Genomic DNA, 13,459 nt, shown 5'->3' on the forward strand with positions numbered 1-13,459 from the left:
CTCATCATGTGCTTTTAGACCCATTATTTGTGTTTACTACTCATCTTGTTAAATTCTGTGAGATTTAGTACCATTGTGTTCATTCAGGCAATCACTTCACCTAGCGGGGCTTTGAATGTTTTTTAGTTTCTCGGAAAGAAACACTTTATAAATCACAGACAGTAGTACACATCGTGACTATAATAAAAAAAGGTTCGTTGCTTTCTATAAAGCCTACTGAACTGAGACGCTACCCTGTTCACATACCAACATTAATATAAGCGTCATAGCATCCAGTTTCAGAACCATGTGCTTTAGTGGGAACGCTATCAGTCTAAAAGCAGCAGAGAAGATTCCTACTATAAATGGTGAAATTATCATGTTGTAGGCGTTCAGTGTTGATGAGCAATAACGTGATTCTAACCCGAATAAACTTACCCACCACTCACCAGCAGCCGATCAATCCATCTGACCACATGAGACGAGGGAATCGAACCTTCAACTTGCTACAGGCTCCGGTGTATTCTTTTCTTTAGCTTAAAATCCTATTGCACGACGTACGATTGAGTGGGCGATCTTCTAGATATCTTCCGCGTAAAGTGCCAAATACGTGCACATTTGTCTAAGACTCGTGTGTCTATTGACTAGATCATATGCCATTTGCAGCTCTCAACTGCGATGGTCAATTGTCGTTTCATTCGTTTGGCGCAGAACATGGGCTGCAGAGAATAGCGAAAGAAGGAGAAACTATAAACATTTACAAGCGCAGACCATTTTAGCGACGTACAATTTAAAAAGCTACCGGCCTTAAGAGGTCATATTCCAACAAACGTATTCCCACCGACGAAGAAATCATTAGAGATAAGACAACAGCTCAGTGAAACTAAGAGGAACATGGCAGTCGCTTCCAGAGATTTGGAGAAGGGGCAGAAAATTAAGGTCGTACTGGTCAGACGGAGATTTGGACCCTGTTTCTCTCGTATGCAAATGAAGTCTATTAAGCACTAGTAACCCACGAAAGGTGGTAGGGCGCGCAGTCAAAGAGTACAGAATGAACCATCGGATATATAATGGAGACACGGAAGCTCTAAAGCGATATAACAGAAGCCATATTCTAAATGAAACATTATTGATTTCACCCTCTATCCGTTTCAATGGTCACATCAGGATCATAATAATAATAGTAATAATAACAATCTTCAAGAGGAGAAATTATATAAATTACAATATATGTGTAATAAAATAGTGAAGGATACAAAAATTCATTCATAGAGGACTAATTATCAGTAAGAATCTTCACAACGCAGTCTATTACAGTTGAAAAAGTTGTTATTGGTCTATTTGTGGGCAAAGCGGTTTGCAATGAATGAGAATGCATATTCATTGTAAGAGCCCGCGCCGTGTGGAACGACCCCCTCTACATTATACTTCGTGCGCGATGATGTGGAGTTTGTGGTCTGCAGTCGGTTTGATCGCTAAGACCACGTGATGTGACGTCATGCAGTGCGACCAGTGGGTGCAGAGTTGGGCAGCCTACAGAGCATGGTCGCCCGCAGAGTCAGTCGGCTGCGGGCCTCCGATCCGTTAAGGCCACGCCGCTCTTGCATCACCCAATCGAGAGTCAATTACAGCTGTGATCGACTGTCGTTATTGCACACCGCGGGCTACAGCACACGAGCGAGTGATAGAGTTTTTCTCCTGTTTCGGTATGTAACAACAATTTACTTCCACTTCCAAAATATAATCACGAGTAGTGGCACTGAACGAGCTGTGATGTGATAGGCTTTCGCTAATGTAGAAATGACTGGTGGAAAACATGTAGACTGATTCGAATTAATGAGAATCTTATAGAGTTCGAAGATGTTAAAACTACATTTGTATTAATTCACGCAAGACTTCCGATTTCAATTCTTCCTGGCGGGGTCAGGGATTTTGTCTGCCTCGTGATGACTGGGTGTTGTGTGATGTCCTTAGGTTAGTTAGGTTTAAGTAGTTCTAAGTTCTAGGGGACTGATGACCATAGATGTTAAGTCCCATAGTGCTCAGAGCCATTTCAATTCTTCCTCGGCGCATCTTTTGACTCTCGGTGTTTAGTTTTACGCTGCCATTTGCTGACGAGGTACGCATGGAGATACAGCGCTTCTATGTGGTCAGTTTAAGAGATTGGCCCATGGCTTTTCTATTTTCTGTTTAAATAAGATAAAACTTGTCCTCATCCTGAAGGCTGATCTGAACACGACGATGTTGTACGAAACATATCCCGTTCGAGGTGGTATGTTCGTGTCGTCTTCCTCTCTTTGAACCGACTTAAGCAGTCAGTAAGAAGTGAACTGGGATCAAAGGCGCATTGTCACATATAAAAATCACTTTGAGAGGTGAATGAAGCGACTAGTTACTAAGAAGACATCGACCGAAGGAGGATAGAACTTCGAGCCTTTGGGCTATTAGGTTGACAATTTTATACTTAGACACCGAGCCCCAAACCAACGTTTTAAAAAGTCAGTAATTTTTAATCCGTTACTGCAGGCGTTTTCCTCTACCGGATTTTACAGCATTCTGTTATAATTATTCGATCGTTTTTGCCTTGTTAGATTTACGGTGAGTGTGTGAGTTTACCTCTGGAGGTTTCCTAATTAGACACTGTTAATTAAATTTCTATTTTCTTGTAATTATCTCTGTATATTGATAGCTGTTGAGCGCAGTATTTCGTGTTTCAGCCTTTTCATATTCATTCAGTTATGAGCTCGTCCTTTCATCCGTTACAGCCCGTAAAGCCAGTAACCCTCCAATCACACAGATAACCATTTCTTCAATCCAAAAATACTATTTGATATCTCTCTCTTGCCTGTCATCCTATCTTAGATGTAATTAGCCCGAATATCATCTCCAGGTTTCGTCATCTGCTTATAACGAACCCGAATGAGATGTATAAGCATTCACTTTGTTCTCTCGGGAAAGAGTAAGGAAGAAATAGCTTACAGCTTACACCATGCTTTCAACATGGCGCTTGTTAGACAGCTTGAATGCCAATGTCGCTTCTTGATCATTCAGACAATTTCTCATGCAAATACATGATTGAACGTCGTTCCGGTCTTTTCCATCCCAGAATAAATCCGAGATGGTTATCGAATATCAAATCCAGGACCGCTTAGACGGCAAAACGGCTGTCCTGTGTCATGCCGAAGAGGACACTCCAAAATTATGGATTGATTGTAATAATCTGTACTGTAAGAGCAAATGTTCACGGATAGGAGCTTAGTCAGTACTTTTGTCATTAAAAGCCTAAAATTCAGGCTCCTTTTCGGGTCTCTCCGGATTCTGTTGCAATTAGTGAAACTGTTCCTCAGACCAAATCTCTTTTGTTTTTCTTCTTTTGCTCGAAGTTGGTGCTGATGTTGGCTGCTGTTTGGTATCGCCAAACGGCGCAACGAAGCGCTCTCACCTATGGCTTCAGACGGACAACATTGACGTCGGTTGCTTATATTAATCTAGGCTGACTAAACAGAATGGCTTTCGATATTATGGATGTTATAAAAATCTGTCGCCTCGTTATGAATATTTAAAAAAATCAGAATGCGATGAACAGCAAACTGTGTTTCTTCATTCACATGAAGTCTTTCTTCGCCGACTATGAACATATTTCTACTAATGGGAGAGAGATCTGTACACTTCAGTGCGTTAGGACTTTCTTGAACGGCAAAAATCATTCACACTTTTTAGAAGGGTTCCACATTTCAAAGATAGTGGTTGGAATGTTCTGTTCCGCTGTATATACGAAATATTTAGAATAAAATATCTACTTTGCTCTAAAATAGTTCTCAACGATACCGCTCTAGAAAAGTTTAGTCCCTCACTTCGTAAGCATCTTATGTCATCTTTCGAGAGAGGCTCGGAAATATGACTGACAATACTTGCGTTTTTATTTCCAAATAATTAATTTATCTTACAAACATTTTGTGGCGTCTCGTGCTGTTCATGTAGCAAAATGAGCGAAAACCGACAAACTTACAAAAACTATGGAAGTAATTGAGTTTCCAGACCCAGATAAGCCATGTAACCTACACTGATAGGGCCAGTTTGGACAAAAACGAATGTACCGCATGGGGTATTTGCTTTATTTTTTCCCCACAAACTTTTCATTCTGAACACGACCTACGCTCGACGCTTACCACAGCCTCATTTGGAAAATATTCTTCCAACTGTTAAACATGACTCAGAAGAAACGGAAAATGCGTCTGTAGCAGCACCATACTTTCATCTGACATAACATGCACGTATAAATGCACTTATTGAAGAAAACAGACTGGCTTTTGTTTGACTACCACAGCCAAAGAGTTTCCTGTCCTACAGAAGAGGGGAGACATAAATTCAGCTCCACGGTGTTCTACGGCACTAGAAAGAGGACAGAACGTTCAACCTAATACCATCGGTGGACAATCTCCGATAGAACAGAGCTGGGGGGGGGGGGGCATTCGAGTTCATCTCTGGAATCCACAGTAAACCTATACCAGGATAACTGAACGGATATTTCAACTTCTCTCTTCCCGAATGCGTTTCTGATGTGATAACCACGGCACCAACTCGCTCGGTCGATGTCATTAGCGACTAAACACTGACTCAATCGTAATCGTCCAAAGATAGCGAAAGAAATCGGGGATAGTGGTTTATACGAGTTTGTGACACTTGCACGGAGTGACACTTGTACGGAGAGGGAGTGTGTTGTCATTTGCAAGGAGGCCAGGACACTGTAGGCAGTGGACAGGGTGCTCCGGAAATATGATTCACCAGCCTGCACGCCGGTACCTGCGACGTATTCTGGAGAAGGCAAAATCCCGTTTCCTACAGAATGTTCCCTGTCCGCACACCAGTTCGTAGTGTGCATGGCCTTCTCCCAGAGTTCAGTACTGCAGCTGACCTCTGACTGGCAAGGAGTGCTCCGTGTCTTAGTGCTGAGATAACTTAATTCACCGACCCCACCAAAGGGAAGGCTTTACTGATTTACAATGGGCATCAGTATGTAGTGGACTATACAAACAGACAAGAAGTGACTTTGGCTTTGTATAAACTTTAGAAAGAATAAATGCGATATTATGGATGTTATGAAAATCTGTCGCCTCGTTATAAACATTTTTAAAAAATTGGAATGCGATGAACAGCAAACTGTGTTTCTTCATTCACATGAAGTCTTTCTTGGCTGACTATGAACATATATGAAGGCTATCCACGTTTGTGTTCCAGATGAAGCAGCAAATGAAGTGCGAAAACATTTTGTAAGTGCAAAGAAGCGGGTAAAAGAAACAGACGCTACAGTCTGATCACTTTACGTTGAAGAACCAAGGCAGCTCTTCAATTGAGGTTACGACTTAGTAACATCGTTACCACCACACATCGTTACACTGCATTAGGCGAAAATATATGGGAACTAGAAAAGATGCCATCGATTCGGGAGAAATATTCATCCAAGAAAATGATTTACTGATGAATGATGGTATCAATGTTTTACTTGCAGATGATAACAGGGTACCGAATGACAGAATACTCGTGTTTGCAGCGGTAAGAGAGAAGTTTGTTTATCAAACTGCATATCTTTTTTTGTGGATGGAACGTCCAAGAGTTCGACGAAGCAGTTTGGGCAATTGTTTACACTTCACGCGGACCTTAATAGGTCATGAGAGGAAACTAACAGTATTCCAGTTGTTTACGCTTTGCCACTAAATAAAAAGTGAGAAATGTACGAACATTTTTAAAAGCTAACGTGCCGGGATGGAACCCTGCATCTCTGATGATGGACTTCGAAATTACCATCGTCCAAACAGTTAACAGTTTATTTCTAGTTGCAATTATCATTTTAATAGCCGGCCGCTGTGGCAGAGTGGCTTAGGCCCTTCAATCCGGAACCGCGCTGCTGCTACGGTCGCAGTTTCGAATCCTGCCTCGGGCATGGATGTGCGTGATGTCCTTAGGTTAGTTAGGTTTAAGTAGTTCTCAGTCTAGGGGACTCATGACCTCAGATGTTAAGTCCCATGGTGCTTATAGCCATTTATCATTTTAATCAGTGTTTGTAGAGACAAGTTCAGTGTTGCGGCCTCGATCCACCCTGTAAGGAAAACGAGGAAATGTGCTGTCACATAAGAATGTGTTCTGGTCTAGCTCATCTTCCCTGGAAATATTGGACGATGATTGTCTGTGTATTTAGGAGAGCACGCCTGAACTTTTATGTCTGTTTTTTGTACCAGTGACTCGATATCGAACACATGCCAAGAGAGACGTGAAATTGTAGTGGAAGGCGCCAGAAGGATGGAACCGAAGAATAAATACATTAGTATTAAAAGTTCAGCCAAATGTTTACTCAATAGTGAAAAATCTTCTAGAAGATGCACAGTACCGTGGCCACAAGTTTGACCGGCTAATTTTAAACTTTGATGTGGAAAGAGAAAGACACGGCGATGACGACTGGCGAAACGGTTTCAAAGGCTTTATAGAGACTCCAAACTGATGGAAACTTAAAATTATTTCTGAATTTTGTGGCCTAAGCACAGAATTTACAATGACGAAGAAAATGACAGATCCATTGAAAAAGTTGTAAATTTTAAAAAGTAGTTTAATGTAATCGTAGGTAATCTTGTAAATATTGTAAATATGTGTTGTTCCCTGGAAACGACACAAAGTCGGCCAAATGACTCTCGAAATTTGTAAAATATTCCCTAATGAAGACTGACAAGGCTATCTCAAAGGGCAAGCCTTTTCTAAAGAACAGTCGCAGCTTTGACCCTGAGAGGTTCTTAGAATCAAAATCTGTATGGGCTCACACAGGGTACAAAATCTCTGCAGCGGAAACACGGGCAACTGGCATGCAGTTTCATCCATACTTTTTCCCCCTCCGCTAGAAGACGAGCAAACCAGCATGAAACTGGTAAACACAAAATAAATAATTATCATAAAATTGTGACTGGTGGCAGTTTTGCATCCTTCCAGCATATTTTAAGACCTGTTTCTATGAACACTTGCCGGAGACTGCAGAAGGCCTGTTGAGGATGCGACAAGACGAGCAAGGGCCCTCGCCGCCTGGGTTGTGAGCGCTCGCTTCCAAGTGGCGCAGCACGGCCGACTGGTAAGGCAGGGGAAGTGCAGACAATGTGATGCCTCCAGAGGAATGACCGTCATTAGGTTCGTCGTAGCCTTAGTTACTAACATACGGTACACACGTCTCAGTGTTTAAGGGCGTCTTTCGGTGTGCCCCATCCCCTTACGCAATCCGTATTTCAAACATTTCTTAGACGTACTTGTAATTCGTATACAGCCAAATCGTTTAGGGATCTAAGAGTAAACACTCTAAAGGTGTGAACTAGCTATTAATTTTTTTTAATTAAAGTTTTAGTGTGGAATCTCCCCTTAAAATGGAGAGTAGCTCTTTTGAAAGGCATGAAAAGTAGCATGATGGTCGGATAAGGAATTTCTGAGTGGTCAGACACATCAACGTCAACGTATCCATGTAGAATATACAGTCTATATGTTTACTGTATGTCATATCTTGATACGCTTAGCGTTCTATTAACGTGCTTCAAAATTTTAAATACAACGAAAAAATTCAGTTTACATCAGCATCACGATAGATTCCATCCAAAATATTGTGGTCACTTGCAAGATGAACAACGAGAAGCCGATGTGTGGGGGAAAAACAGTTTCATGCGATATGACTGAATAAAGTATTCGTTCCAAGGGAGAAAAGAAATAAACCTCTCAATAATTTTCACAACATTTTCATTAAAAATACATTTTTTTTGTTTTCAGGAAGAGCATTCTATGAATGAATCTGCAGTTAACTCAAGCTACCACACTATTTTTCAGCTTGCAAAGGGTAGCGCAGTTTCACTGATTTCGAGGCTATGTTGGCAGTCTGAAAACTCAACTACAGCTAGAACTTATACACCCACTGTGTGACGTTTGTGATTAGTTTCACGGCAAAAATAGTCTCGTACACTTCTGTTTCCTTAATGTAAATTTACAGGTCTGCAGATACTATTATGTCGATGTTTATACTTACATGTGCATGCTGCTTTTTCCGCAATGAAGAGAACCAAGTCAACCTACAGAAATTCACTGGCAGACTTCAACTTAAGAACTTGTCTTCGCATTACACTGATCGAAAAGTGGTACCAGACACTGATCCTTTAGCGAAATTTTTTTAATTTGTCAATTTAAATTTCGTCCTAAAATTGCAGTCCCCATAAAGCTGCAACAGTCGTAAGAAATGCAGTGTTCGTTACTTACATGTCAGCAGCTCGTTGTCTCGCGGTAGCGTTCTCGCTTCCCGAGCACGGTGTCCCGCGTTCGATTCCCGGCTGGGTCGGGGACTTTCACCTGCCCCGAGATGACTGGGTGTTGTTGTGTCTTCTTCTTCATCATCATCATTCATCCACATTACGGTCGGAGGAAGAGAACGGCAAACCACCTCCATTAGGACCTTTCCTAGTACGGCGGTGCGGGTCTCCCGCATCATTCCCTTACACTCTGTCAAGAAGCATGGGACTTCAATTCCATTCCATTACTTAGCTGTCCTCCTTTCCTTCCAACACCAAAATTTTAAGAGATATTGAATTTCACTGTCAGTTCTCGTTATGTTGAATCTCATTGTCACCTCTAATTAATACAACAGGTTTAAAAATAAATTCGCCACGAAACGCGTTAATGAGCCAACCTGAAGCGATAAGTGGTTGCTCACTGCTGTGATGTGAGCGCGAGCCCGCTTGCTGTGCTGAACTACTAGACTTCTTAGTGTGGCTGTACCTGCGAAAAGTCAGTTAGCCCGGCAAGAATCCCTGCTCCGTGCAAATGTCACTCCACGCAAGTGGTCCAACTCCGTTTATACAGGACGTAAAATAAAATTTAGGATTCCCGAATAGCGATGTGATTCACGCTCCTCCCGAATGCGAATAGTTGCTTTACCACCTCGCACGGCGAGGCATTTCATCTTCAATTACAAAAGTACCTGAAACCATAAACACTTTGTACTAAAAGATGGAAAACGTAGATCATGATTTGTCGGGTAAGACAACATTGCTACCGTAGTGATGATGACTTAAGTGTACACATTTGCTGTTGTACATAAGAATCACAGTTGTTGCTCTTATAGAAATGACGATTGAAAGTAGCAGTTAGACGGTTACTTAGTTCACGGAACTTGTCGCAGAATGCACCTCAGTATACAAACGCGGTTTCCGAGCTTATAAATGAAATACCATGAGATCCCATTCATCTTGAACATGAAAATAAACTTTAATACTAGCGAAGGAAATGCTATCGACGTAGACCTGCACGCTGAATTGTAGAGTTTTAATCTAAAAAGAATAATACAGCGTTTTACTGACAGAGTCCTATAAAACCCCAATAATTTTACGTACTCGCGTCGTTCTGTGTTCATACTAATGCAATATCAACACATTACTCTATCGTAATATTCCTCTTCCATTGCCACTATTAACGTATGGTACTCTGTATTGGTGAAATGTGGATGTGCTGCCTCTCGCAGTAGAAACAAAATTTGCAGTTTGTCATTCGTTCGAGTTTATCGTCCTGCGCATGTCACTGATCCAAAGTGCACGCCGAATCGCTCAGTCAGGTGACAGCAATACTGGTCAGGTCTGCTGTCAACTTCTCCTGTACAACGGGTGCGGAGCAAAGTCAGGACATGCGGGGACCAAGCAGCAATCGGTATTGTAATTGTAAACTGTCGAAGCTGCATTGGTAAAGTACCGGAACTTCAAGCGCTGATAGAAAGCACCGAAGCTGAAATCGTTATTGGTACAGAAAGCTGGCTGAAGCCAGAGATAAATTCTGCCGAAATTTTTACAAAGATACAGACGGTGTTTAGAAACGATAGATTGCATGCAACCAGTGGTGGAGTGTTCGTCGCTGTTAGTAGTAGTTTATCCTGTAGTGAAGTAGAAGTGGATAGTTCCTGTGAATTATTATGGGTGGAGGTTACACTCAACAACCGAGCTAGATTAATAATTGTCTCCTTTTACCGACCTCCCGACTCAGCAGCATTAGTGGCAGAACAACTGAGAGAAAATTTGGAATACATTTCACATAAATTTTCTCAGCATGTTATAGTCTTAGGTGGAGATTTCAATTTACCAGATATAGGCTGGGACACTCAGATGTTTAGGACGGGTGGTAGGGACAGAGCATCGAATGACATTATACTGAGTGCACTATCCGAGAATTACCTCGAGCAATTAAACAGAGAACCGACTCGTGGAGATAACATCTTGGACCTACTGATAACAAACAGACCCGAACTTTTCGACTCTGTAAGTGCAGAACAGGGAATCAGTGATCATAAGGCCATTGCAGCATCCCTGAATATGGAAGTTAATAGGAATATAAAAAAAGGGAGGAAGGTTTATCTGTTTAGCAAGAGTAATAGAAGGCAGATTTCAGACTACCTAACCGATCAAAACGAAAATTTCTGTTCCGACAGTGACAATGTTGAGTGTTTATGGAAAAAGTTCAAGGCAATCGTAAAATGCGTTTTAGACAGGTACGTGCCGAGTAAAAATGTGAGGGACGGGAAAAACCCACAGTGGTACAACAACAAAGCTAGGAAACTACTGCGAAAGCAAAGAGAGCTTCACTCCAAGTTTAAACGCAGCCAAAACCTCTCAGACAAACAGAAGCTAAACGATGTCAAAGTTAGCGTAAGGAGGGCTATGCGTGAAGCGTTCAGTGAATTTGAAAGTAAAATTCTATGTATCGACTTGACAGAAAATCCTAGGAAGTTCTGGCCTTACGATAAATCGGTAAGTGGCTCGAAACAGCATATCCACATACTCCGGGATGATGATGGCATTGAAACAGAGGATGACACGCGTAAAGCTGAAGTACTAAACACCTTTTTCCAAAGCTGTTTCACAGAGGAAGACCGCACTGCAGTTCCTTCTCTAAATCCTCGCACAAACGAAAAAATGGCTGACATCGAAATAAGTGTCCAAGGAATAGAAAAGCAACTGGAATCACTCAACAGTGGAAAGTCCACTGGACCTGACTGGATACCAATTCGATTCTACACAGAGTACGCGAAAGAACTTGCCCCCCTCCTAACAGCCGTGTACCGCAAGTCTCTAGAGGAACAGAAGGTTCCAATTGATTGGAAAAGAGCACAAGTAGTCCCAGTCTTCAAGAAGGGTCGTCGAGCAGATGCGCAAAACTATAGACCTATATCTCTGACGTCGATCTGTTGTAGAATTTTAGAACATGTTTTTTGCTCGAGTATCATGTCGTTTTTGGAAACCCAGAATCTACTATGTAGGAATCAACATGGATTCCGGAAACAGCGATCGTGTGAGACCCAACTCGCTTTATTTGTTTATGAGGCCCAGAAAATATTAGATACAGGCTCCCAGGTAGATGCTATTTTTCTTGACTTCCGGAAGGCGTTCGATACAGTTCCGCACTGTCGCCTGATAAACAAAGTAAGAGCCTACGGAATATCAGACCAGCTATGTGGCTGGATTGAAGAGTTTTTAGCAAAAAGAACACAGCATGTTGTTATCAATGGAGAGGCGTCTACAGACGTTAAAGTAACCTCTGGCGTGCCACAGGGGAGTGTTGTGGGACCATTGCTTTTCACAATATATATAAATGACCTAGTAGATAGTGTCGGAAGTTCCATGCGACTTTTCGCGGATGATGCTGTAATATACAGAGAAGTTGCAGCATTAGAAAATTGTAGCGAAATGCACGAAGATCTGCAGCGGATAGGCACTTGGTGCAGGGAGTGGCAACTGACCCTTAACATAGACAAATGTAATGTATTGCGAATACATAGAAAGAAGGATCCTTTATTGTATGATTATATGATAGCGGAACAAACACTGCTAGCAGTTACTTCCGTAAAATATCTGGGAGTATGCGTGCGGAACGATTTGAAGTGGAATGATCATATAAAATTAATTATTGGTAAGGCGGGTACCAGGTTGAGATTCATTGGGATAGTCCTTAGAAAATGTAGTTCATCAACAAAGGAGGTGGCTTACAAAACACTCGTTCGACCTATCCTTTAGTATTGCTCATCAGTGTGGGATCCGTACCAGATCGGGTTGACGGAGCAGATAGAGAAGATCCAAAGAAGAGCGGCGCGTTTCGTCACAGGGTTATTTGGTAACCGTGATAGCGTTACGGATATGTTTAACAAACTCAAGTGGCAGACTCTGCAAGAGAGGCGCTCTGCATCGCGGTGTAGCTTGCTCGCCAGGTTTCGAGAGGGTGCGTTTCTGGATGAGGTATCGAATGTATTGCTTCCCCCTGCTTATACCGCCCGAGGAGATCACGAATGTAAAATTAGAGAGATTAGAGCGCGCACGGAGGCTTTCAGACAGTCGTTCTTCCCGCGAACCATACGCGACTGGAACAGGAAAGGGAGGTAATGACAGTGGCACGTAAAGTGCCCTCCGCCACACACCGTTGGGTGGCTTGCGGAGTATAAATGCAGATGTAGATGTACATTTTCCAGTATTTAGATACTAGCTCATCATCAGATATTAATGTGTATATTCACAGTGTTTGCTTTCTATGTGATTTATGTTTCTGCAGCATTTGTTGACGATTTCTACGTGTCTATGCTTATCGAATCGTTTCGAAATTGTAGAATACATTAAATGTAGTAAGTCTTTAGTTAATCTGTATTTCGTTGATTGGGGGAAAAATGTACAATTCTACGAGAACGGAAACGAAAAATTCCAAAAATTGAATACAGAAAGACGAATTTACTTGTACTGTATTAGCTATCCAATAAATATTTTAGTTAATACTACAGGTTTATGTAGATTATAATAGTGATAAGCACTTTATAATCTGGACGATAAACCTTTAAAATAGAGGAAAAAAACAAACACCTGAGTTTTAAGGCATTAGGAAACCAACGCAGTCTAGAATTTTACTCCGCTTACATCCAGGCAAGGCAATAAACAGTTAAAAATGTTCAAACGTGTGTGAATTATCTACGGGACCGAACGGCTTAGGTCATCGGTCCCTAGACTTACACACTACTTAAACTAACTGATGCTAAGAACAACACACACACCCATGCCCGAGGGAGGACTCGAACCTCCGGCGGAATAAACAGTTAAACAACAGCAAAATGTTAAAAGAAGATCGCTAATATAGACGATACACGGTTTGTGTCTGACGTGGGGCTGGATTTAATGTACTGAACTTCTTAACGAAAAACTGCCATGTGAAGGAAGATCAAAGTTTAACATCCCGTAGACGACAAGGTCATTATAGATGGGCTTTCACCTGGGTCTCGACTAATAAAGCATTATATATCTTGTAGTACCGTACTGAACTTGTGTTTATGAAACAGTGCAAAAAATTATCGAATATTTTTCATTTTGCATTTTGATCCTTGAATCATAACAGATTTGCGTGAGGCTATTCCAATGTGTCCAGTCACGATATTTTGTTGGCTTTGTTCGGG

At 41.7% G+C, this 13,459-nt stretch overlaps 1 protein-coding gene across 4 annotated transcripts in view; it reads left to right on the forward strand.

The window, feature by feature from the left end:
• LOC124555142 (elongation of very long chain fatty acids protein AAEL008004-like) overlaps positions 1-13,459 on the forward strand; it is a 913,230-nt gene that overhangs the window by 587,399 nt on the left and 312,372 nt on the right. Inside the window, exon 1 of one of the 4 annotated variants that reach the window (XM_047128954.1) lies at positions 1,558-1,685. The exons of the other annotated variants lie outside the window; for them this stretch is intronic. The gene's annotated coding sequence lies outside the window, so the exon portion shown is untranslated. Of the gene's footprint in view, positions 1-1,557; positions 1,686-13,459 lie in introns of those variants that run through there. 4 annotated transcript variants of the gene reach the window in all.

Source organism: Schistocerca americana, chromosome X (assembly GCF_021461395.2).
Source record: "Schistocerca americana isolate TAMUIC-IGC-003095 chromosome X, iqSchAmer2.1, whole genome shotgun sequence".
Classification (NCBI taxonomy): domain Eukaryota; kingdom Metazoa; phylum Arthropoda; class Insecta; order Orthoptera; family Acrididae; genus Schistocerca; species Schistocerca americana.